The 27,890-nt window shown below is 38.4% G+C and overlaps 1 protein-coding gene across 2 annotated transcripts in view; it reads left to right on the top strand.

Moving 5' to 3' along the window:
- The window catches only part of LOC150075760 (la-related protein 4-like), a 498,776-nt gene that overhangs the window by 10,466 nt on the left and 460,420 nt on the right, over positions 1 to 27,890 (top strand). Inside the window, exon 2 of one of the 2 annotated variants that reach the window (XM_090387141.1) lies at positions 13,634 to 13,784. The exons of the other annotated variant lie outside the window; for it this stretch is intronic. The gene's annotated coding sequence lies outside the window, so the exon portion shown is untranslated. The remainder of the gene's footprint in view (positions 1 to 13,633; positions 13,785 to 27,890) is intronic. 2 annotated transcript variants of the gene reach the window in all.

Here is a 27,890-nt window from a genome sequence, read left to right as displayed (position 1 = left end):
TAACTGGACAAATATTTAGAGGGTATTGTTTTGTAATTTATTTTATTTTTTTATTTATTATTATTATTATTTTTTTTTTTGGCTGATGCTGCATAAGCTCATACGCTTTCTTGCATCACATACCTCTACTACTACCTTGAGTACTTTCGTGTAGGTCTGGAGTCCTCATTTTAGGAAGGATATAGAGTTGCTAGATTGAGTATAGCGAAGGGGAACAGAGGTGTTCTCTTACCAAGAAAGGCTTAAGTTCTGCAAATTGTAGTATCTGGTGACTAGGCACCTGCGAGGTGATCTGAGTGAAGTGTGTAAGGCCTTGAATGGTTTGAGCAGGCTCAATGCTGATGGGATTCTTCCTTTGCTCAGATTATAAACCTGAGGGGGCCATAAATTTAAATTGAGGAAAGACAGTTGTAGAATGTGCTGAAATTTGCCTTTAGCCAGCGGGTGGTTGATTGCTGGAACAAACTTCCATCTGTCGTTGTCAAAGTTGATAGCTTAAATAAATTCAAGCAAGAACTGGACAAATTTTTAGAGTGAATGGATGTGCGAAATGGGAATTTTTCTTTTTTGGCTGATGCTGTATATCAGCTTGCTTTCTTGCTTGATGTGCCTCTACTAATGTTAATGCTAACTCGATTGAAAGCTGGTGACTGGGAAGGTCACCACAGTAGGCTGAATTCACTCATTTTACTGGAACACCTGTGTTTGGTGATATGGAGCATTACCTATTTAAAGAACCTACCCAGAGATGGATACGTTGTAGCCATGACTGTCTGACTATTGTATGGTTTTAGGAATTTCCAGTATGACTGTTAATTGTGTGTTAATTGCTGATAAAAATTCTGAGTTGGAGAAAGAAAAACCTTGCTACCCTTGCCTGAGACAGACTGACTCAGTCACATGAAAAAGACCCATAAAAATTCCTATCATTGATGGGATTGAACTGGTTCTTTTCCATCTGTTGTGTGCAGGACAATGATTATACCAAGTGATTGCTATCCACAAGAGCCTGCAGGTGTTTGGAAGCAAGTTCCAGATTTTTTTTTTTTCTTTTATGAAAACTCCAAACATGGAAGATTTTAGAATCTATAGTACTTAGTACCCTGCATGCGTTGAAGATTGAGAAGGTGAAAGAAGATACTTGATATTTGACTTGAATTTCCTTAGATTGTGATTTTCGGGAAATACATATGGAGGTTGTACCAGGAAATGGAAGTTGAAGGGATAAATGAGGGAGAAGCAAAGTTTGGTTCTGTAAATTTTAAGTTGGACAGTAAAAGGATGTTGACTGGTTTAGGGGAGTTAGATGGGGAGGGAACTACAGAAGCCAATTCAGAAGAACAATGTCTATAGAGAGTATGCAATATGTATAGAAAAGGAATGCAGCAGAAACAGAACATCTATGAGAGAGAATGTTGAGACTTTGTAAAAGATGGGTCATTAATTAACCTAACTGCTCTCTTTTGAATGGTCTAGAAATCTGAGAGAGATTATGAAGACTGCCTAAGATGTGGGAACAATATTCTGTGGTAGGGCAGATTTGAGATTTGTACAGAGTGAATAGCAGTTCAGAAGAAATTATTCATGAGAGTGAAAGAGAAAACCCAGTTTTTTAGATGCAGAAGGAGTGATATTTGTGATGTTCTTATGCCAGGAGAGATTAGAAATCAGGGTAATCCCTAATAGAGATACTTATCTTTCTTAAAATCTAAGTCTCATTGAAGATAAGCATAGAGCAGAAGAATCCTTTTTGTGAGATATAAGATAGGACTGAGTTTTAAAGAATTGAAATTACCAAGTTATCTTTGCCCTGATGGAGAATTATCTGGAGATCAGCAATTAAGATATTGCTAGTGTATATTTGGGAAGTTGAAGCTGTTTGTGTAGGACCAGATTTCTCAAACTGGGAGGAATGGAATGCAAATTTCCAAACAATAGAAGGAGGTTATTAATATACAAGAGGAAAAGAGTTGGAGAAAGAATTGACCCTTGGGGAACACCAGCATTAGTGGACATTTTAGAAGTCAGCCCTCTACCATCACCTGCTGTAAGCCCAGTTGTAATTGGATATTCTGCTGGATATCCAATTACAAATGTCAGTCGTCAGTCCATAAGATTGAAGATTATTAGAAAGACCATTACACTAAACATGACCTAAAAGCCTTTTAAATGTCAAGAGGAAACTGTTTGAGTTTCACCAAACTTTTTCATTGAATGTGTCCATAAATGGGTAACATAAGCCAGTATATCACCAGTGGATTGACACTGATGGAATTCATAGTGGCAACCATTGATCAGATGGAAGGTTTCGAGACAGTTTAGGAATTGGCAGTTAATGGATTTTTCCATTACTGTAGAAAGAGTAGGGCGCCTCCGTGGGCAGGAGCAGCAGCAGTGCATAGCACACACTTCTTGATTAGACCAGGGTTCGAGCCCGTGCCCACCAAATATGGAGGATGCTGAAAGGTCAGGGAATGACCACCGCATATCCCCAGAGCAATATGGCCTTAGTTGCTAATGCTCCTAAAAACCAAATAACAAACAAACAAACAGAAAGAGTAGAGGTAAGTGCAGTGGGATGATAATTGGATGGGAGGGAATTGTCTTTTTAAGCAACTAGTGAACAAATTTACAAGCAGTGGGAAAAAAACACTAGTGGAATAAGCTAGTGTAAAAAAGTGACATAAAACTGCAGTCAGCTCAACAGGATAGGTTTAGATAAGTGAATAAATATCATCAGGAACTGGAGTTTACTGGCATCAGAATATTTCAAAATTCTACTGACATTCTTGACAGAAGACCATAGGAGGCATTGAGTGGAGTTTACCAGGAATAAGGGGTTTTACCAAGGTCTTCAATACAAGTATGAGAAGAAAAGTAGAGTTCTATCTACTTTTCTTGACTTTATCTTTAGCTGAGGAAGCAGTTGAACCATTAGGTTTTAACAGCGGTAGAAGTATAGATGGGCAAAACAGTCAGTAGCGTTGGCAAGAGACCATAATTTTTGACTACCATTTGGACAAGAAGCAAATTTACAATTGTTGCGAGCTTTGGTGTAGGCAGAAAATGAAGTTGGAGATTTGGATGCTAGCCAGTTGTAATATGCAACATTCTTATTCTCAACAGCCTTAGCACATTTATTGAAAAACCAAGGTTTAGACAAAGAATGAGATTTTAAGGTGGAATGTGGAATAAAGGATTTTATCCCTACTAGAATAATTTCATTGACACAATCTAAGCAAACATTGATATTAGAAGATTTGAAACATTAATCCAACCAAGCAAAAGAAGTAAAGAAATCTTGCAGATACTCCCATTTTGCACTCTTGTAATGTGAAAGGCTAGGCACCTCAGATCAAAAATTTTTGCTCTGAGGTGCCTAGAGGACCAATAACACTGTCTGTGTAATTGAATGGATTGTTTGTGAGAAAAAGATCAGAATTGTTGTCTCTGGTATTCTGGTAGGTAGTAGTGATGGAGGCATGTCGTGAAAGAAAGCAAGTGCATGAGCTTATATAGCATCAGCAAAAAAAGGAAAAAACCCATTTTCACATATCCATTCTCTCTAAAAGTTTGTCCAGTTCCTCCTTGAATTTATGTAAGCTATCAACTTCCACAATGACAGATGGAAGTTTGTTCCAGCAAATAACCACCTGCTGGCTAAAGGCAGCTTTCTGCACATCTATTCTAAAAGGCTGCGAGCTGAGCCTGTCTCAGAGGAAATTCAGTGGAAAGGATAATGGTTGCAGATTTAGCCGTTGGTGGGATGGGGTTTGTAACCACTTGAGGGTTATTTTCAGTAAAGCATTATTTATCACAGGTTTGTCAACAGGAATCGCAGACTCAGTAGAGTTACTTAGTTGTGATTCGGCATTATCAGGAGGATCATCACGTGCACAGCGATCAGTCTGTGATATCACCGGTTCTATCTCAGCTGAGTTCAAAGGAGTCAATCCAACACATGGAAGAACATCAGTAGAAGCCTGTGGAATACCGTTAGCTGTATCTATGTTTGTCAAATCACAGCTGACTTGCATGACTAGAACTTCAATGATGCAGAATAGTATATTTTTTTCCTCACCTCAAATATTGCACATGTAAGCAAAGGCTACACAAATGTGTGACATACTAAAAGGGAACAGCATGTTGGAAGATAAAGTGCATTGTCTGAGCCCGGAAGGCACTGATGAAGATTACCCACATCATTCTCAAACTAGTTAAGCAGTCAACAATGATCAAAAATGCATATAAGCAAAAGCAGCAAAGAGCATACAGAAGAACATTGAATACGTATCTTTAATCTGCTGTTGTAAGTGACCGAATCACCAAGGCAATATCCACTGGGTGGCATTAATGAGAAGCTGAAAACTAACTTATACTGTGTAAAAAGAAAAAATTGTGGAGCACAACTTACAACCAACTGAGCATAAGTAGTGTTGGTTTGTCACCAAGTCTCTGACAAGGAATAATCAGAGCTGACATATGCGCAAGTATTGTCTTTGAAGAGCAAGGAATCATACTGTGAATAATTCGGACAACTACAGGGAGAGATGTATGAAATTTTTGGATGCAGCATGCACCTAGCAAGAATGCACTCAACTGTAACATAATGTTCCTTGACAATGCCCTCCCATACACACTAGTTGAATTGGATACCTCGTAGAGTTAATAGTTAATAGCAAAGAAAGCAAGCAAAACTTTAGCCATAATTATGAGAGCTTCCTTGGACTCAGGAGAGGTCCCCATGGACTGGGGGTGTGCAAATGTATCACCAATTCACAAAGGGGTTCAGAAGGTGACACAAGTAACTATAGACCTGTTAGTTTAACTTGTGTTCCGGGGGAAAATAATGGAATCGCTGGTTAAAGAAGCATTGCAGATCATCTAGACAAGACTGCAGTAATAGTTAAGACAGCATGGGTTTGTTAAAGGGAGGTGTTGTCTGACCAATTCGATTGGATACTATGATGTGGACACAAAGGAACTGAATGCCAAAAATAATTTTGATATCATATACTTGGATTTCAGGAACGCTTTTGATACTGTTGCACATGGAAGATTGCTGTACAAATTGGACAGGTATGGATGGCATTAAGCATAAGTTGCTAAAATGGATAAAGGGATGGTTGAGTGAGAGATGACAGAGAATGGTAATCAATGGACACTGCTCTTCATGGACAATTGTTATTAATGGAGTTCCCCAGGGTTTGGTGTTGGGCCCATTGTTGTTTTGTATATTTATCAATGATATTGATGAAGGTATATCAGGTTTAATATCCAAGTTTGTAGATGATAGAAAGGTTGGCAGGGTTGTTAACGACAGTAAAGACAGTACGCTACTCCAAATGGATCTATATAAGTTGGGCAAATGGGCTGAGAAGTGGCAACTGAAGTTTAACATTGTCAAATACAAAGTGCTGCATATGGTTAGCAATAACTGAAGAGAAATGTTCCAACTATGTGGTACTACACTCGGGGAAGTGGAAAGTGAAAAAGATCTGGGGGTAATTGTGCAGTCAAATATGAAGTTTGCTGAGCAGTGCAGATGGGCTATCCTGGTAGCCCATGACAGGTCATGGAGTCTTGTCAATGATATATAGGAATTTTGCTAGCAGGGACAGGGAGGTGATTATCCCATTATACAAGGCAATGGTCAGGCCACACCTAGAGTACTGTGTACAGGTCTGGAGGCCTCATTTTAGGAAGGATGTAGAGTTGCTAGAACAAGTACAAAGAAGGGCAACAAGATTGTTGAGGGGGTACAAAGGGGTGCTTTTACCAAGAAAGGCTTAAGTTCTGCAAATTGCAGTGCCTGGAGAGTAGGCACCTGTGAGGTGATCTGATTGAGGTGTATAAGGCCTTGAATGGGTTGAGCAAGCTGAATGCTGATGGGATTCTTCTTATTGCTTAGATTAAGAACCTGAGGGGACAGATTCAAAATGAGGAAAGACAGTTGTAGAATAGATGTGTGAAAATTTGCCTTTAGCCAGTGGGTGGTTGATTGGTGGAACAGACTTCCATCTTTTTTTGTGGAAGTTGATAGCATGTATAAATTTAAGGCTGAGCTGGACAGGCATTTGGAATGAATGGTGGGGTGAAATGGGAGCGTTTTTTTTTTTTTATTGGTTGATGCTGCATAAGCTTGCTTTCTTGCATCATATGCCTCTACTAATGCTAACTGAGATGAGCAGGCAGTTGAGGCAACTGATAATTGGCATTCTGTCAGAAAAAATAAGTAGAGCTTGGACTTTAGTTGGAAATGGACATGATTGAGATGGAAACTGAGATCGTGTATATTTGCGAAATAAATGAGGAATTTTTTGTGACATATAGATCTTTTTGCAGATAAGTTTGTTCTGTTAGTTTGATGTATTCATGATACATTCAGTAGATAAATTAAAAGTAGAGGGAGAGATGTATGAATAAATGAAATATTTGGATGTGGCATGTACCTAACAAGAATGTATCCAACCCTGTAAAATAATATTCCCTGACAATACCTCTTCCCCCCCCCCCCCCCTCATACACACTAGATGATTTGGATACCTCCTAGAGAGTTAATAGTAGGTTCAATATGTTTGCAATTGGACAGTAAATGGATATTGACTGGCTGTGACACATCTTCGGGTTGGTTTGGAAGAGAGAGAGAGAGAAAATTATAGAAGCTAACTTGGAAGAAAAGTGTCAATGCAAGTATTTATAGAAAAGGCATGCAGCAGAAACAATGTCTGTTAGAGATGGGTTGTTAATTCCATTAAAAAGAGGATCTAACTACCTCCTTTTGAATGAAATGTAGAAGCCTGAGAGAGGTTTTGGGGGCACTGCACCAGATGAGGGAACTGGCATACCAATATTCAATGATAGGGTGGTTTTGAGATTTGTACAGAGTAAGCAGCTATTTGGAAGAGAGGTAATGCCAAGAGTAAAAGAGAAAACCCTGTTTTTTAGATGCAATATTTGTGATGTGCTTGTGCCAAGAGAGATTAGAAGTGGGGGTAATCACTAATAGAGATATGTGATCTTGTGTAGAATTCGGAGTGTCATTGAAGATAAGCATAGGGGCAGAACAATCTCTTTTGCAAGATATAAGACAGGACTGAGTTTTAGAAGGATTGAAATCAACTAACATCTTTGTCCCACTGGAGAATTACCTGGAGATCAGCATTTAGGGAATTGGAAGTGGATATTCTAGAAGTTGAAACAGTTTGCACAGAATAAGATTTCTCAACTTGGAAGTTGGAATGCAATGTGCTATCATCAGCAAAACTGGATAAGATTTCCAGTCATTGGAAGGTCATTAATATTCAAGAGGAAAAGAGTGAGAGAAAGAACTGAACCTTGGGGAACACCAATATTAGTGGAGAGGTTAGAAGACAGATCCATCACCCACAGAGAGTGGTCAGAGAGAAAACTCTGGATATCCGATTACAAAAAACAGTTCTCAAATCATAAGATGGAAGCTTAAATAGAAGACCTTTATGCCAAACATGATCAAATGCCTTTAAAATATGAAGAACAACTGTTTGAGTTTCACCAAACTTTTCCATTGAATTTTTCCAAGAAATGGTTAACATAAGCCAGTATATTGCTAGTGGAATTCTTATTGACAATCATTGATGAGATGGATGGTTTCTAGGTAGTTTGAGTTGGTAGTTAATTTCTCCCTTACTTTAGAAAGAGAAGTGCAATGGGATGATAATTGGATGGAAGGGAGAGATTTTTCACCCTTTTTAGGAACTTGTTGGATATGAGCAAATTTCCAAGCAGAAGTGAAAACATATGTGGAATAAAAGTGAAAAAACACAGAACAGGAGTAAGTTCAGGAGCACAGGTTTTGAGAATTGAAAAATACTATTTGGACCTGGTACTTTCTTGGCATCATGACTGTTCAAAGTTCTTCTGACATCCTTGTGATGAATGATCACAGGATGCATTGAATGGAGTGTACTGGGAATGGTAGGAGGTGGTTTTGGCTTAAATGACAATAGAATAGAGATGAGTAAAGGTTGCGGCCAGTAGCTTTGACACGAGACCAGTATGCTAGACTACCATATCAAATCATATGCACAAACACCACCTCTTAGCATATTCAAAATATAGTTTTTCCTAATTAATAACTGCTTTACAATTGTTGCAAGCTTTGTTGTAGGAAGAAAATGAACTTTTGGATGCAAGCTATTTGTGATATGAAAAATTCTTATTCTGAACAGCCTGTGCACCATTTATTGAAAACCAAGGTTTAGACAAAGAACGAGATTTTAAGGTGGAGTGAGGAATGAAGGATTCTATTCCTATAAGAATAATTTCACTGACACAATCTGTGCAAATGTTGACATCAAAAGATTTGAAACAGTAATCTAACCAAGGAAAAGAAGAAAAGAAATCTTGCAGATCATCCTGTTTTCCATTCTTGTAATGATAAACAACAAGAGGTTGAGAGTGGCAATGAGAGAAAGGCTCCATTGGAGAAGAGACCATCACCAAGTTGTGATCTCAGATGCCCAGAGGACAACTCACCTTGACTGCATATGCACTGCTCAGACTCCCTCCAGTCACTATCTGGCAGAGTTGAGGCAGAGAGATTATGCACTGTTTGGGGCAAAGAGATCAAGTGTGTTTCTATGTGATTAAGATTTTCTGTTAGGTAAATGAACAATCTATGTGAGGTCATTAGTAATTGCAAAAACCTCAGCATCTTGACCAGCTTATCCATGTGATTAGAAAATGAAAGCCAGCTAGTGTTGTGAATGTAAAATCAGCAAGGAAAATTACTGTATTGTTAATGAAGTTTTATTGGAGAATGTCATGTTTCAAAGGGAGGAAGACAGAGTTCCAAGTGATGTGTGCCTGGGAGGGAGGGAAATAGAGATAACAGGTAAATTTCACATGTGATGTGTGCCTGGGAGGGGTGATAGGGATAACAGGTAAATTTCACACAATGTTTTAGATAGCTTTCAAGCTAGAGGTAATTGAATTATTTATTCAATTTTTTTGTCTTGTGCAGAAAAAATTACAAAAGTGTGCAAAATTTCAAAATTATAAAATTACAAAAAGAGAGGAGACAGGAATAACGTCAGCAAGTTTTACCTTTCGAGTATTGTTGCCAGAATTAACTCTCCAGCTGATAAGCACGACGCTGCAGAAGTTGAGGGCTGTGGAGATTTAGAAGGAGATTTAATAGCTTTTCCATCTTCAATATAGCACCTGAATGCTGTTTTGTGATCACTGTTGATCACAAAACAGCTGTTACAAAGGGTACTAGGAAAGTTTTGCAATACAGCTTTGTTTATTTAATTTTTTCAAAGTAATTTCCTCTACATTCAATACACCTCTCTATCCTCCGAAACCATTCTTTAAACCAGTTCTGCCAAGTTTCACTAGGGAGTAAAGCACACTCGTTGTCCCAAGCCTGTAGAAGGTCCTCATCACTGGAAAACCGCCTCCCTTTTAGCTTCATTTTCACATGCGGGAACAGTGCAAAGTCGCAGGGAGCAAAGTCTGGACTGTAGGGAGGGTGCTCGAGAAGTTTCAGTCCTGTCGTGGTCAAATATTCGGTGCAGGCTTTGGCGCGGTGAGCTGGAGCATTATCGTGATGGAGGTACCAGGTGTCCATTCTTGACTTTGGCCACAGGTTCTTCATAGATCCAATGACTTTAGGCAGGCATTGTTCAGTATACCACTTAGCTGTGACTGTCTTCTGCGTGTCCAAAACGACACGTTCCACAATTCCACTCGATTTGAAAAATACAGCTATCATTTTCTTCTTTACAGATTGGGATTTTCTGACAATTACGGGTGTGTCGTCATCATCAAAGACCCAAACTTTGTTTTGAGCCTTGGTCGGCAGATCGTAATAGTACAGCCAAGTCTCGTCACCTGTCACGATGTTGTTCATATACCGAGATTGTCCCTTATCAAACTTGTTTAACATATCCCGGCACCAAGTCATACGTCGTGTCATCTGCTCTTCAGTCAGTTGATGCGGCACCCAGAGAGAACAAAGTTTCTTCACGTGCAAATGATCTTGCAGAATCGAACGAATTGCTGGTGCATTTAGGCCCAAAGTATCCTATCTGTTGGTAGGTCACTTGCCTGTTTTCGTCAAGCATTTTCCTCACAGCAGTAACGTTTTCCTCCGTAACTGACGTTCGTGGCCTTCCTGGCCTCTCAGAATCCCCCAGAGTGAAATTTCCCCTTTGGAATTCTCTATACCACCTGAATATCGTTGTACGATGTGGACAGTCATCATCTAGTGCAAGAGTCATTTCTTCTAAGCACTGGTCTATGGTTAAACCACGCACAAAATTATACCGCAAAACTGTCCTTATCTCATTTGCGATAAGAGAGTGTAAAGTGCTTGCGATGGCATCGTAACCACGATGCCATCGCAAGCACTTTACACTCTCACTACTAATGAATAACTGAGCCCATCGACTTGGCGCGGCGGCTACTATGCACGTATGAACATGTCTCAACATGCAGCAACAAGCAGCTTCCTGTGATTCATTGTTGCGTCATATTGCAAAACTTTCCTAGTACCCTTTGTATATCACAAGACAGATATTATAAATGTTCACAGATATGAGTTTTTTTGTTTGTGCTTAGTATTTATTGAAATATGCTTTTCTATTTACATTTCAATTACTTCTCTAAAATCCAGACATTTCAAACACAGCGCCTCTCAATCCACAAGGGTGCCTGATTTTAAAGCATTTATTGTATTTATAGTGGCAAATTTTGCAAGCTTACATAGTATCATCATCAAAAAAAAAAACCCCTTCCCTTCTTGTCTATCTCCTTTAAGAGTTTGTCTTGTTGTTCCTTGAATTTATTCAATATACCCACTTCCACAACACCAGATGGAAGATTGTTCCACCAGTCAACTAGAGATTGGCTGAAGGCAATTTTCAACACATATCTTTTACAACTGGCCTCAAATTAAATTTGTACCCTCGTGTGTATTTCAAGCAAGAGAAATGATGCCATCATCCTTGCGCTTACTCAATCTATTCAAAGTGTTAAACACGCTTTGAATGGATTGCAGGCCTAGTGTCCAGACATGGCAATTTACAGAACTCAAGTTTAGTAATCTCAGTACTCTTCTCTGCACCCATTCATACAGATCCACATCCTTTTAAAATGAGACATCTATACCTAAATAAATTTTCTGTTTATACTCCGGCACGACAACCAAGTCAGTAGAGTTTACAATAAATCGTCAGTACAAATATTTATTGTATTTAGTAGTCATGGGCTTGAACCCCAGTCCACTCGAGGAATGCGTGTTATGCACTCTCGTTCCTGACCACTCGGCTACGTCAGGCCCATATATGTGGCCTTACCATTGCATTGTATAGTGGGATGATCACCTGTAGTAAAAATTCCTTTATATCACTAACAAAATCTCATGAGATGTCCTAGCAATCTGTCTGCACTGCTCAGAATTTCATGTCTTGCAATTATCCTCACTCTTTTTTCATTCTTCACTACCCTCAGTGCAGTACCACACAGTTGGAACATTAATCTGCGATTACTGCTACCCATATGCAGTACTTTATATTTGTTAATGTTAAACTTCAGTTGCACTTCTCAGACCATCTGCCTAATTTTTCTAATGTTGCAGTAGCCTGACCTGATTACTATCATCAACCACTCTGCTGACCTTTGTATAATCTGCGCACGTAAACATTACCTGAACTGGATATCATCATTTTCTTTCTTGGTGATTCCTTTCTACTTCTCTCTCTCTCAGGGTAACTCGGGAATTTTTTTTTTTTGTTTTTGGATGGTGCATAAGCCTTAGGCTTCCTTGCACCATATGGCTAATAATAATAATAATAATTAAGCCTGAATGCTATCATCAGTGTGATTAATAAGTATTGAAAACAACAGTGGGTCCAGCACTTAATGCTGCGAAGTCCATTAATAACAGTAGTCCAAGAAGAGTAGTGCCCATTGATAACCACTATTTTCTCCCACTCAACCATATCTTCATCCATAGTATAACTTGATAGCTTGCTCCTAATGCCACACTGCTCCAATTTGGTGCTTTATGCCCAGTTTCCCTTGTGCTGTTAAGCCCAAACAAACAACTGCTCCAATTTGTACAGCAGTTTTTTTTTTTTAAGTGGAACAGCACTAAAAGCTTTTCTAAAATCTAAGTGTATGATGTACAGAATTTTTCTTTGCATCCAGTTCCTTATATATTGGATCATAGTATCTAATCAGATTATTTGGATAAGATCACTCCTTAAGAAATTCATGCTGTGACTGCAATATAAGTGCATTTTCTGTCTAGATCAGTGGTTCTCAACGGGGGTCATGGAAACTGTTGTGGGCCACAAAAAGTTCACTTCTAAAATAAAATTATTACTAATATAAAAAAGAAATTAATGAGATCTGCATGGATCTCACTAAACTAAGGGACAATAATATTGTAATATTTTTTGCTAAGAGCATAATTGTATATTGTGAATAAACAAAATATTATATGAGCAAAAATTCTAATATAAATATTGTAGTTAATAAACCTCTTTTTTATTATTAATATTCCTTATATTATAAACAAATAATGTGTTATAAATAAAAAGTATAGTTGATAAAGTACATATTTATTATAAATATTACATTATTATAATTAAACAATATGAGGGGTGGGGCCACAGAGGTGAATGAAACTCAGAAGTGAGCCACGAGCAAAAAAAGATTGAGAGCCATTGGTCTAGATGATTCTGCATTACTTTTACCAGAAGCAGAAGTTAAGCTAACTGGTCTTTAATTACCTGCATCACACTTTGATACCCCTTTGTGAATTGGGAATATATTTGCACACCTCCAGTCCGTGGGGATCTCATCTCAATCCAAGGATGCACTCATAATTGTCTAAAGTCACCTTCTTTACTGTCTCCCTTAATATAATTGAATATATTCCATCCACACAAGGTGCCTTTTTTATATTCAGTTTCAACAGTCACTTCCACTTTTGTCTCAGTTGTCACAAATTCATATAGTCCCAGTTAGAATTTAATAAACTTCTGTCATCTCTGTCCCTGAAATGTTCATGTATGAATGTAGATGCAAAATGTCTATTCAAGTTGTCAGCCACATGAGCGAGATCATCCAACTTAAACCATTCTTATCTAGTGGACTAATGTCATTCGTTTGTTTCCTTCTAGTGTTTACGAAGCTAAAGAAGTCTTTGCTGCTTTTCTTTCTATCAGACTTCTCGTAATCTGCCTTAGTTTACCTAACCTCCTTTGTGAATTGATTGCATACTATTTTTTATCTACTGCAGGCTTCTCTATCACTTGATGATTTATCTGTATCCAGTTTATTTTTCTTCTCTGATTCCTTCGTCTGACATCCATGTAGATCTATGCCCTGTGCAGTAGCTCTTAGTCTATAAAAAAACCTAGTGGCTTTTATGATTACTTCCCTGAATGCTTCCCATTAAGAATTTGCTGTTGATTAAACTAACAGTTGGTCCCACTGGATAGAATTTAAAAATTGTCTGAAACAATTGTAGTCTGAAAGCAAAAGCTTTTCTCCTGTGTCCTTGAAAGTAGTTACATCCTTAATTAAATGCCACATCAAAACAGTGATCACTGCCACCTTGTGGTTCTTTTATTTGCAGTTTCTTAATGCATGAAGAGTCATTGCTGATAATCAGAGTATTGCTTTCTCTTGTTGCCTCTTACATGCTGGTGTCAAACAGTCATCCAATAAATCCATGGAAGTCTTACTACTCTATGAATGACTAACTCAGAAGTTCCACTCAATGACTGGTAAGTTAAAATTGCCCATTATGAAACAATTTATTGTATCGCTCTATGCCTGTACGGCTGCTCCTTATACTCATTACAGTTATTTCACATGTAACACGCTCCTACGCTCATTTTTACCTTTCCGATGCTAAGTTCTCCAAACTCTTTTGACATTGAACATGGCTACCCATGTCAACTGGATGCACTGTCCTAAATTTTGTATGCTGTTGAACAAAGTATTGTCCCTCCTTCCTGTCCTTTCTGTACCCAGTGTATTCCACATATTCAAATTTTCCACCTTGTATGTCTCAGTGACAACATGTTTCCTGTATCCCTATAATGTCTGCATTTTGTTCACTGTGCTTCTAGTATTAGTATCCATGCAAGTATATATGCACCTGTTTTTGATTTTAGTAATTCTAACACAGCCCATGTATTTGCTTGTCTCATGATGGCCCCCAGCAGGCCTGTAGTCTCTGATACCTCTCCAAAAGGCAAGGTATCAGCATGCTGCAGCCCAAGCTGCCACGTTGAATTTATGCCTAAGGGGGCATAAATTCAAATTGAGGAACGATAGCTGTAGAACAGACGTGCGGAAATTTCCTTTAGCCAGCAGGTGGTTAATTGCTGGAACTAACTTCCCTCTGTCATTGTGGAAGTTGATAGCTTAAATAAATTCAAGGAGGAACTACATAAGCTCATATGCTTGCTTTCTTGCATCACATGCCTCTACTACTATTATTACTATGTTCCAATAGCAGTAATGAAAGAGTCACACCTGTGCACAGTGGCTGCTGTTAACCTGTCTTTGTATCCCCCCCCACGAGGTCAGTTTTCTGACCCACCTAACACTGCCCTGATAACATCAGCAAATATTTGCCTTCCCCTTCTATTTGAGTGTATTTCATTGTAAAAACATTTTCTCCTGTTAACAGTCACAGATCATGCTAAAAAAAAATTCTTCCTTATCAGTATTTCACAGTCTCTCCAGGGCCCAGTTGATTGACAAGGCACTCATCATGTAATCCTTCTGTCCTGTCTGGCCAGAATTACAGACACATAATGATAGCTGCTCTACATTGTCAGCAACCTTTTGCTCCAGGCATGCATACTGTGGTCCTATACCACATATTCTTTTTACAAATCATATTTCCTGCTTCCCTGAGAATAGGTTCACTGAAAACACAGGTGGAATGCACTAGTCCCCACTTCTGTGGGGACTAGTGCATTCCATTGTGGAGGATCTCTTATCCTCTCTTGCATGAGTGTAGAAACCAGTATTGTCCTGGGTGGCTGAGTACTTGAAAAGTACCTCTTAATTCCTTAGAGCTCATCAACCCTATTCCTCCAGCCTTCACATAAGCCCATTAGGATGCTGGGTTGGTGCCAAAGATGCTTACACATCTCTACTACAGATGTACACAAAGTCCTTGGCCTTATGTCTCACTAGAAAACTCAGCAATAAGACTGCAGTTTGTACAATGAATAACTGATATACAAGAGAAACTGTGATTGATGGCTCTCTTGCAAGCCAAAGCATTTCCTCTGCTTTTTGCTTTGCTGCTCTTTTAAGGCATGATTCTAATTTGATTAAAATTACTTCACAAACTAAGAGATAAGTATTAGCAATGGCCACATGGTGCAAGGAGGCCTATGGCTTATGCTGCACCAGCAAAAAAAAAAAAAAAATATATATAATAATAATAATAAGAAAATTTAAAAAAAAAAAAAAAATTAATAAAAGAAAATAAAATAGATGACCTGTGTTTCCCTCCTCCCATAGGTAACTATCCAGATGACCTTTGAATTTCCCCAAACTGTCAGCCTCTACCACCCATGTAGGTAACTTATTCCAGTAATTTATAACTCACTGGCTAAAATAAAACTTTCTACAGTCCAGTCTAAACATCTCTCCCCTACTTGAATTTATGATCCCTAGTACTAGAATCATAACTGTAAAAAATTTCGTCCCCGTTCATTTTATTTTTTCCTATAAGAGCCTTAAATGCCTCAATCAAGTCTCCTAAGTTTCCAAGCTCTGCAACCCACATATCGAAGTCTTTCCTCATATGGATGCCTCATATCAATCTTACCGGGTGAGTTACCCATCTTTGGACCCTTTCAATAAGCTTTATCTTTCTTTAAGTGCGGTCTCCATACTTGAACACAGCATTCCAAGTTTCATCTAACAATAGCCTTATATAATGAGATTGACTTATCTCTACTAGCAAATGTTCAATAAATCATCGATAGGACACTATGGGCCTTTCTTGCAACTTGTCTACACTGCTTGGAGAAATTTTCTATCATAACACCCAAGTCCCTTTCCTCAACTACTGGCTTTAGTTCAACTCCACCAAGTGTATAAGTTATTTTGTTGTTACTGTTCCACAGGAGTAATTCCTTACACTTTGCTGGATTAAAGCATAGCTGCCATCTTTATGACCATCCCTGAAGTCCATCTAGGTCATTCTGAAGAAGTTCTGCTTGGTGGTCACTAACTACTCTACCAATCTTTACATCATCTGCAAATTTAGACATCATGCTCTCTATCCCTTCATCGATGTCATTTATGAAAATCAAAAACAGTGGTCACTAATAGTGATCCTTGGGAACTCCACTTCTTACATCAACCCAATATGAGGAATAACCATTTATCACAACCCTCTGCCTCTTGCCCCGAAGCCATCCTTGCTATTCATCTAGGGATTTTCTCTGATTTCAACCTGTTCCAGCTTATAAAGTAATTGCTCATGTGGGACTGAGTCAGATGCTTTGCTGAAATGAAATGTTTTGGCTCATTATAGTCTTATAATGCGCCAAATTATAGTTGCTAATGTGCCAATAAAACGCAACAACAAACAAACAAGCTTGGCTGAAATCCAAATAAGCAATTTCAAAATTATTTCCTAAATCCAGCTCATGAGTGACCCTGTCAGAATAGTTAACTAGATTTGTTAAACATGATTTTCCCTTTACAAAACCATGCTGAATATTCTTCACAATTGCATTTCTATTTACATGATCTTGAATTCCACCCTTGATCATTGCATCCACGATTTTCCTTACTACTGAAGGACTGACTGGTTGGTAATTTCCCACTTCAGTCTTAGAACCGTCCTTATGTATTGGAGAGATACATTGGCACTTTTCCAATCTGGCGGAATCACTTCTGAGTCCAGTGATGCTCTCATAATTAGCCTCAATGGTTTAGTGCACTCACTTGCCACCTCCCTTAAGATTATTGGGTATATGCTATCGAACCCAGGGGCCTTACTGGCCTGTAAGCTCATTTTTTTCATTAAATAATTATGAAATTTCAATATCATTTTCAACTTCATTCCCATAATTTCTCTTTGACATAAAGGGTTTTTCATCTGTAAATATAGATGCAAAGTAACTGTTGAGTTCATCTGCAACATCAGCTGGGGTAACTAGTACTAAACACATGTCCATTACATAAGGGTTGTGATTTAGGTGTATAACAACAATACACACTATTACTTTTCTAAATAATGCTATATCCTAATTTCTTATCTGGAGGAAAATAAAAACTGTGATTAGAACCTTTGAACTACTTAGTCTCTTCAAAATAAAAACACTATGATTGCAACTTTGACGTACTGCACTACAAATTAATAATTACGAGATTACCACCTAGATTACTGAGATTACGACCCTGACGGCACCATTTTGGTGCTGTATTATGGGTGGTGTATCCGCCAAAAATAAATAACAATAGTTTTCTCCTATGGTGAAGCATTATTCAACTACAATATCATGGTGACTCATTGTGAAGGTATTCACAATGAGATATACTTAAATGTTGCCAATTTTAACTATTTAGTAGTTGGCAGCGTGCAGAAATTATGTAATTACACTAAATTGTACGTAATTACGAGATATTGTATTCAAGCTGAAAGCATCGGTATTTTTATTATTTTTTTTTTTATATAAACCCCAAACACGAGAGGTATTAGAACCTATAGTACTTAGTACCGTGCTTGGGTTGGAGGTTGAGAAGACAAAAGAAAATATTTGTTGACATTGGACTTGAACTTCTATAGACTGTAATTTTCAGGAAATACGTATGAAGGAAGGTTCCAGTAAATGGCAGTTGAATTAATAAAACCAGAGTTTAATTCCCCTCCCTGAATAACTCCTCATGTGTGAATGTAGATGGAAATTATTCATTTAGTTTGTTAGCTACCTGAGCAGGATCATCAACGGTTGAACCATCGATATCAAGTGGCCCAATCTGATTCATCCTCTTCCTTTTAGAGTTTACATAAGTAAAGAACTCATTGCTGTTTTCTTTGCATCCTTTGTCAAAGATTTCTCGTAATCTGCCTTTGCCTGCCTAACCTCCTTTGTGACTTGGTTACAGACCAACTTATATCTATTATAGGCTTCTGTGTCCTCTGTTAACTTATATGTATCCCATGCATTTTTCTTCTCTGCCACATGTCTACTTAGTTCATCTGACATCCATTTAGGCCTAAATCTTGAACAGTATTTCTTAGTTGGTATGTAAAGCTTAGTAGCTTCCAAGATAAATTCTTTGAATGCTTCCTATTTTGAATTTGCTGTGGGTAACATCATCAGTTGGTCCCACCGTATAGAATTTAAATACTGTCTCAGACTACTGTAGTCACCTTTACGAAAGCAAAAACCCTTCCCTTTCCTCCCTGATGGTAGTTACCCCTTTGAGTAAATCCCACTTCAGCCCACTGTGATCACTGCCACCTAGTGGTTCCTTTAACTGCAGATTTTTAATGCATGAAGAATCAGTACTGATAATCAGATAGAGTATTACTCCCTCTAGTTGCCTCCTCAACATGCTGCTATAGAAAACAATCATCCAATAAATCCACAAAAGCTTTGCTAGTGTGTGAGTGAACAACCCACAAATTCCAGTCAATATCTCTGGGAAATTAAAATCCCCCATATAACTGATTTTCTGGCCCATTCTATTTCTCTGCACAATTGCTCATTATACTTATCCAATTCATTAGGCCTACAACACATAACTACTCATTTTTCTTTTCCCAGTGTTTATGTCACACCAAACAGAATCAACATTGCATTGTCCACCAACATCAATTGGATGCACTTCCTTAGATTTTGTGTTTCTTAAATAACAGCATTACCCCTCCTCCCTTCCTGTCCTGTCTATCCTTTCTGTACACATTGTACTCCCCAAATTCCAGTTCTGCACTGGTTATGTCTGTGTGACACCACGTCTCTGATATCCCAACATCTGCTTTTGATGTCTTGATTAGCACTTCAAGCTCATCAAATTTATTAACTATACTCCTAGCATTGGTGTACATGCACCTGTTTCTACTCTTAGTTACAGCCAATGTATTTATTTGTTCCACTATGACTCTCAGCAGTCCTGGAAATCTCCATTGCCTTGCTTTCCAGTCCGCTGCTCATTCTAATAGAAGCAGTGCAAGAATCAGTTTTGCATCCACCTGCTGCCACTGTTAACCTTTTAGTCTGTGTATCCTGCCAAGCTAGCAGTTTGTCGGGATACACAGAACTAGCACTGTGTCTATAACACAGCAAATATTCGTGCACCCTTTCTATTTAAGTGTACCCCATCCCTGTAGAAGCAATCTCTCCTGTCAACAAGCACAGACCAGGCTGAAAAAAATTTTACCCCTTGAGCCTTGCACTATTTCTCCAGAGCTGAATTGATCGATAAGGCTCTCATCATATGCTCCCTCCTATTGTGTCTGGGCAGAATTGCAGACACTCACATTCAATCCTAACTCATGACTTTTTTTTCAACATTACATATATATATACTCTATTAATAGAATGTTCAGAGTTTATGCAATCTGTTGCTAAATATCATGTTTTAACATCTAGAACACATTGTATTGAATGAATGTCTGTACATCCTGTCTAGTAGAGTAGGTATATTTAATGATTAAGGATAATTCAGAATTTTCAACTCTAATTCGAATCTCTCATAACTATAGAACTGGGTTCATGTCGTGATATCAGCCTTTGTTGACTTCTCTTCATACTATGTATATACAGTGAAACTTCCCTTTAACGGACAGCCATGGGGAACGAAAATGTGTCCGTTAGAGAGAAGTGTCTGCTAACAAGAAGTCTGAGGGAGAAAAAAAAAAGAAAAGAAAAATTGTTAAATGTTTAATGTAAAATTAAATTAAAATATATACAGATTTTGAACAATATTTTTGTAAATAATATACATACAATTGTGCTATGCATATTATGACTTTATCTTAAGAAAAATACATACAGTAATCATTTATTTTCTTCTGCATCTTCTTCCGGCTGATAATTTTGTTTTCAATATTTGTTTGGAGTGAAGAAACCATCGAAATTCCTTCAGTATCTTCTTCAGCTGTGAAAAACATTTTTAAACAATTGATTTGTATGAGCGCTTCTTCAATTTCATCAGTGGTTCGTCGTTAATATGTTCTTCGACAGAATGACCTCCTTCCATTTCTTCATCTTCATGAGGAACTTCTTGAAAAATATCGATGATACTGTCGTTGATATCTAGAGCACCATCTTCTGTAGTGAGGTTCGAGTCTATATCTTTGTAGCCGGGGTCACTTGTAGCTGAAGTATCGTACATTATCAATAGATGTTGAAGTTCTTGTTCTTCTTGGTGCTTCACATTGCTGTTCACAACTTCAATTTTTGCATTTGAGAAGCCAGACTTTACAAAACAGTTCACGACAGTTTGTTTTCTAATTGCGTTTACTGAAGAGGAAATCCATTGAATCAGCATCTAAGATGCTGATTTTCTTTGCAAGGTCACTCGCACATGTTACATCGTTCATGTTTGCAATGAGATGTCTTAAAACACGTTTTCTGTAGTGAAGTTTAAATTTTTTTATTATCCCTTGATCCAAGGGCTGACACTCTGCAGATGTGTTTGGTGGCAGAAAAACGATTTGAATGTTGCACAATTCAATGTGCAGGTGAGATGCAGCATTATTCATGAAAAGAATAATTTTTCTGTTTTGACGAATCATGTTTTTGGTTAAAGTGACTTATCCATTCGCTCATGATATCTCGTGTCATCCACGCTTTTTTATTAGACTTCCAGTCAACATTCAAAAGATTCAACTTTATGCCCTTGAAACAGCGAGGATTTTGTGGTTTTCCTGTAACAAGAGGTTGTTCAAAGTCTCCCAGCATATTTGTACACAATAGTACAGTCAAGCGTTCCTTAGAAATTTTTCTGCCCTGGCACTTTTCGTTTTTTAGACTCATTGTTTTTTCAGGAAGAGCTTTAAAAAACAACCCTGTTTCGTCACAGTTGTAAATATCCTTAGCTTCAAAATCACGACATAACTCTTCCAATTTGACGGTCCACTCTGTTACAACCCCAGTATCAACAGATCCACCTTCACCACTTACGGTTTTCCAAGAAATTTTATGCCGAGTTTTGAACTTGTCTAGCCATCCCACAGAAGCTTTGAACTCATTTACTCCCATAGATTTTGTAACCTCCAAAGCCTTTTCCCTAATAATAGGCCCATTAATGGGAATTTTTTTTAGCATGTGCGTGACAAAACCACTCATACGTAACATTGTCAATTTGAAGTCCAACAGTTTTCGGGAATGATTTTTGAACCTGATCATTTCCGTGTTGCCAAAATTGTTTGAGTAGTTAATTTTTTTCCTTTAGGATGTCGCTTACCTGCGTCTTCCCGATTTTGAATTTTGCAGCGAGATTGCGAACACTATTTTTTTGCCGATCAGACGCATTAATGAGTTCGACTTTATCTTTTAAAGTTAAATGTTTACGAGAAGACATTGTGCACTTCACACAACACTGAACAAAACTGAAAACCGAAACTGAAAAGACGAAAGGCCGACCAAATTCCCCCCCCTGCACACACAGAATTCATCAGAAGTTTACACGTGCTTTAAAATTCTTGAAAAAGGTTTAGAACTGCGGCGTAAACCTTGATAAAATTCAGAGAATCGGAAATAGAAAATAAACACACGATTGAGGCAATACGTGGAAGAAAAGTTCCTAGAAAAAGGGCCGTAAGCTCACCCGCTGTCCGTTACGGGGAGATCAAATTAAGTGCTAATCTAAACGAAACAGTGCAGATTGCCTGTCCGCGTCCGTTACAGAGAATGTCTGCTATACAGAAGCTGCAAACACGTTAAAACAAATAGAGGTGAGTTGGGGAATTTGAAAATGTCCATTGTAGAGAGATGTCCGTTAACGAGAGGTGTCCATTAGGAGAAGTTTCACTGTATATAGTGCAAGTGCATCAGAAATACATGGCTATATCTGAATAAATCAGAATATTAGTAAAACGGCATCGTTTTAAGTTATCTCATATGTGTATTTTAGTGCAGTTGCATCATTTATATACAGCTAAATAAATTAGCAAATGTATATAAATGATGCAATTGCACAAAAATACACAGTCTAATCTCTTTCGCAGCTTGAGGCCTTTAAGCCCTAATGCATTAGAGTTATATCTTATATTGTGAATACTTCACAACGAGTTGCCTTCTCTTCACACACAATTTTGTAGAGCCCAAAAAACAAGGTCTGAAAATGGATTTTGATATTAAGATGATTTGGGGTCTAATTATACCAACTGTACTTTGCATGGAAATGAACTAATTAAAATGCTTCTTGTGGAAAAGTGTCTTTATTAAATCTTTTTTCTTAGTAGTAGTCTACGTAATGTACTAATCAAGTTTAATTATTGATTTTTATTTTTTGGTATACCTGTCTATCTGACTCCCATCTCCCTCCCATTTCCTTTATTGGACTCTTTCAATAAAAGTTTTTTGGCCCTTTGATCACAACTCTTCCACCCCAAAGATTGTGGCAAGAGGCCCAAAAACCATAATTTTGTACAGAAGATGGTGCATCTCCTTGTGTGCAAAGACAGGAGCTAGCAGGCTAGCTGATTTCTATGTGACTGGTTGCTGAAAGGCCAGTCATACAACATGCACTTTGTAAACCAACAAATCCTCAACATAGAAGGCAGCATTGAAGGAATCCTTAAGAACCACTGTAACAAAGCTACACATATGTATATTTCCTTTTTTGTACACTTTTTACACATCCTATACAAATTCCACATTTTATGACTTAACCAGTACTTCAAACTTGTTAAATTTATTTGCTATAGTTGTAATATTAGTGTATGAGCATGTACGTGTGCACCAGTTTTGTTGTTAATAATCCTAACGTAGCCCAAATATATATATATATTTTTTTTTTGTGTAAACCCCAAACACGAGATATATTAGAACCTATAGTACTTAGTACCGTGCTTGGGTTGGAGGTTGAGAAGATGAAAGAAGATATTTGTTGACATTGGACTTGAACTTCTGTAGACTGTAATTTTCAGGAAATACGTATAAAGGAAGGTTGTTCTAGAAAACGGCAGTTGAATGAATAAACGAGGAAGATGTAAACTTTGGTTCTGTGAGTTTGAAGTTGCAGCAGAAACAGTATGTCTATGAGACAGCGAGTGTAGTGACTCTGTTAGAGATGAATTATTAATTAATCTAACTGTCCTCTTCTGAACGGATTCGAGAAACCTGAGAGAAGTTTTCGGGGCACCACCCCAGATGTGGGAACAATATTCCATGGTAGGGTGGATTTGCAATTTGTACAGATTGAACAGCTGTTTGGAAGAAAAGTAATGCCGAGAGCGAAAGAAAACCAAGTTTTTTTTAGGTACAGAGGAAGCAATATTTATAATGTGCTTGTGCCAAGAGAGATTAGAAGTCAGAGTAATGCCCAAAAAAGATATATCATATTGCTTAGAAATCGGAGTGTCACTAAAGATAAGCATAGGAGCAGAAGAATCCTTTTTGCGAGATATAAGACAAGACTGAGTTTTAGATTGATTGAAAACAACTAAGTTGTCTTTGCTCCACTGGAGAATTACCTGGAGATCGGTATTTAAGGAATTGGTAGCAGATTTTCGAGATGTTGAAGCTGATTGAGCAGGGCAAGGTTTCTCAAAGTGGAAAGTGGAATGCAATGTGCTATCATCGGCAACACTATGAATAGGATTTCCAGTCAATGGAAGAAGGTTATTAATATACAAGAGGAAAAGAGTGAAGGAAAGAACTTAACCTTGGGGGACACCGGCATTAGTGGAGAAGTTAGAAGAGAGAGAGCCATTTACCATCACCCTCAGTGAGCGATTAGAAAGAAAACTGGAAAACCAATTAAAAAAAAAAAAAAAAAACAGTTGGCAAACCATAAGATGGAAGCTTGTTTAGAAGACCTTTATGTCAAACATGATCGTAAGCTTTTGAGATGTCAAGAGCAACTGCTTGTGTTTCATTGAACTTTTCCATTAAATTAGTCCACAAATGGGTAATATAAGCCAGAATATCACCAGTGGATCGACACTGATGGAATTAATACTACCGATCGTTGATCAGATGGAAGGTTTCTAGGTAGTTTAAGAGTTGGCAGTTAATTGATTTCTCCATTACTTTAGCATTAGTAGAGGCATTTGATGCAAGAAAGCAACCTTATGCAGCATCAGCCAAAAAAAAAAAAAAAAAAACCCTCTGTTCATTCAAAATACCTGTCCAGCTGAGCCTTAAACTTATTTAGGCAATCAACTTCCACGACAAGGGATGGAAGTCTGTTCCACCAACCAACCACCCGCTGGCTAAAGGCAAATTTCCGCACGTCTATCCAACATCTGTCTTTCCTTAATTTGAATTTATGCCCTCTCAGGTGATTATTCTGAGCAAGAGGAAGAATTCCCATCAGCATTGAGCATGCTCAAACCATTCAAGGCTTTATACACCTCTATCAGATCACCTCGCTGGTGCCTAGTCCCCAGACACTGTAATTTGCAAAACTTAAGCCTTTCTTCGTAATAGCACCCCTTTGTTCCATTCACTAATCTTGTTGCCCTTCTCTGTACTCGTTCCAGCATCTCTACATCCCTCTTGAAATGAGGCCTCCAGACCTGTATACAGTACTCTAGGTGTGGCCTGACCATTACCTTATACAAGGGAATAATCACCTCCTTATCCCTGCTAGAAAAATTCCTATATATCATTGACAATACACCATGAGCTACTCTTGCAGCCTGTCTGCACTGCTCAGAAAACTTCATATCTGCCTGCACAACCACCCCCAGGTCCCTTTCATTCTCTACCACTGTCAGTGTAGTACCACAGAGTTGATACGTTGCTCTGGGGTTGCTGTTTCCCATATGCAGTACTTTACATTTGTCAATGTTAAACTTCATTTGCCACCTCTCAGCCCATCTGCTCAACATTTCCAGATCCTGTTGCAGTAGCAAAGTGTCAGTAATGTCCTTGACAACCCTGCCAACCTTCGTATCGTCTGCAAACTTGGACATTAAGCTTGATATACCATCATCAATATCATTTATAAATACAGAAAACAATGGACCCAATACTGAACCCTGAGGGACTCCACTAATAACATTAGTCCACGATGAGCATTCTGTCTTGTTGATTACCATTCTGTCTTCTCCCCCTCAACCACCCCTTTATCCGTAGCAGCAATTTGCCTCCAATGCCACACTGCTCCAATTTGTGCAGCAGTCTTCCATGTGCAACAGTATGAAAAGCCTTTCTAAGATCCAAGTATATAATATCAAAGTTATTCCCTGCATCCAGTTCTTTTGTGACTACATCATAGTATCCAATCAAATTAGCATTAGTAGAGGCATATGATGCAAGAAAGCAAGCTTATTCAGCATCAGCCAAAAAAAAAAAAAAAAAAAACCCTCTCCCATTTCACCCCTCCGTTCGTTCGAAATACCTGTCCAGTTGAGCTTTAAATTTGTTTAGGCTATCAACTTCAACAACAAGTGATGGAAGTCGGTTCCACCAACCAACCACCCGCTGGCCAAAGGCAAATTTCCGCACATCTATCCGACATCCGTCCTTCCTCAATTTGAATTTATGCCCTCTGAGGTGATTATTCTGAGAAAGATGAAGAATCCCATTGGCATTGAGCATGCTCAAACCATTCAAAGCCTTATACATCTCTATCAGATCACCTCGCCGGTGCCTAGTCTCCAGACTCTGTAATTTGCAAAACTTAAGCCTTTCTTCGTAAGAGCAACCCTTTGTTCCATTTACTAATCTTGTTGCCCTTCTCTGTACCCGTTCCAGCAGCTCTACATCCTTCTTGAAATGAGGCCTCCAGACCTGTATACAGTACTCAAGATGTGGCCTAACCATTGCCTTATACAAGGGAATAATCACCTCCTTATCCCTTCTAGAAAAATTCCTGTATATCATTGACAAGACACCATGAGCTACTCTTGCCGCTCGTCTGCACTGCTCAGAGAACTTCATATCTGCCTGCACAATTACCCCCAGGTCCTTTTCATTCTCCACCACTGTCAGTGTAGTACCGCAGAGTTGATACATTGCTCTGGGGTTACTGTTACCCATATGTAGTACTTTACATTTGTCAATGTTAAACTTCATTTGCCACCTCTCAGCCCATCTGTTCAACCTTTCCAGATCCTGTTGCAGCAGCATAGCGTCAGTAGTGTCCTTAACGACCCTGCCTACCTTTGTATCATCTGCAAACTTAGACATTAAACTTGATATCCCATCATCAATATCATTCATAAACACCGAAAACAACAATGGACCCAACACTGAACCTTGAGGAACTCCACTAATAACATTAGTCCACGTTGAGCAGTGTCCATTGATTACCACTCTCTGTCTTCTGCCACTCAACCATCCCCTTATCCATAGCAGCAATTTGCCTCCAATGCCACACTGCTCCAATTTGTGCAGCAGTCTTCCATGTGCAACAGTATCAAAAGCCTTTCTAAGATCCAAGTATATAATATCAAAGTTATTCGCTGCATCCAGTTCTTTTGTGACTACATCATAGTATCCAATCAAATTGGTCAGGCAAGACCTGCCCTTAACAAAACCATGCTGCGTCTGAGCTATAACTGAATTCTTGTCTAGATGATCCTGCAGTGCTTCTTTAACCAGTGCCTCCATTAATTTACCTGGAACAGAAGTTAAACTAACAGGTCTATAATTACTTGTGTCAGCCTTTGATCCTCCTTTGTGAATTGGTCAGGAAAGACTTCCCTTTAACAAAACCATGCTGTGTCAGAGCTATAAATGAAGTCTTGTCTAGATGATTCTGCAGTGCTTCTTTAACCAGTGCCTCCATTAATTTTCCAGGAACAGAAGTTAAACTAACAGGTCTATAATTACTTGTCGCCCTTTGATCCTCCTTTGTGAATTGGGGTCACATTTGCACATCTCCAATCCATGGGTACTTCCCCTGAGTCCAAGGAAGCTCTCATAATTATGGCTAAGTGTTTGCTTACTACCTTTGCTGCATCCTTTAATATAAGTGGATAGATCCCATCCACCCCAGGTGCTTTTCTTGTATTCATCTTCAACAATTTCTCCTCCACTTTACTTTCAGTTATTACAAGATTCTCTAGCTTACTGCCAGAGTTGAATACACCTCTGGCATTCCCCTCGCTGAATAACTCCTCATATGTGAATGTCAATGCAAAATATTCAAAATATACGCCAGAATATCACCAGTGGATCGACACTGACAGAATTAATACTACCGGTCGTTGATCAGACGAAGGTTTCTAGGTAGTTTAAGAGTTGGCAGTTAATTGATTTCTCCATTACTTTAGAAAGAGTAGAAGTAATTGCAATGGGATGATAATTGGATGGGAGGGATTTCTTACCCTTTTTAAGGTGATTATAGGCTGGATATGAGCAAATTTCTAAGCAGAAGGAAAATCACCTTTGGAATAAGAAAATGAAAAAAGTCAGCAAAGAACAGGAGTAAGTTCAGGAGCACAGGTTTTGAGAACAATTGGAGAAATACATTGGGACCTGGAGCTTTCTTATTCGTCAAAATCCTTCTGACATCCTTTTGACGGAATATCACAGGAGGCATTGAATGGAGCGTGTTGGGAATGGTGGGAGGTGTTTTACCAAGATCATTAATACATTAGTTGGAAAAAAATGGGATGCTAGCAGGTCAGCTTTATCCTTGGCTGAAGTGACAACAGAACCATCTGGTTTGGTCAGAGGTGGGAGCAGAGATGGGCAAAAGTTGCAGCCAATAGCTTT

Source organism: Mastigoproctus giganteus, chromosome 13 (genome assembly GCF_048544385.1).
Source record: "Mastigoproctus giganteus isolate SK-2022 chromosome 13, ASM4854438v1, whole genome shotgun sequence".
NCBI lineage: Eukaryota > Metazoa > Arthropoda > Arachnida > Uropygi > Thelyphonidae > Mastigoproctus > Mastigoproctus giganteus.
The sequence above is the reverse complement of the archived record's forward strand: the minus strand, read 5'-3'. Positions and strand labels throughout refer to the sequence as shown.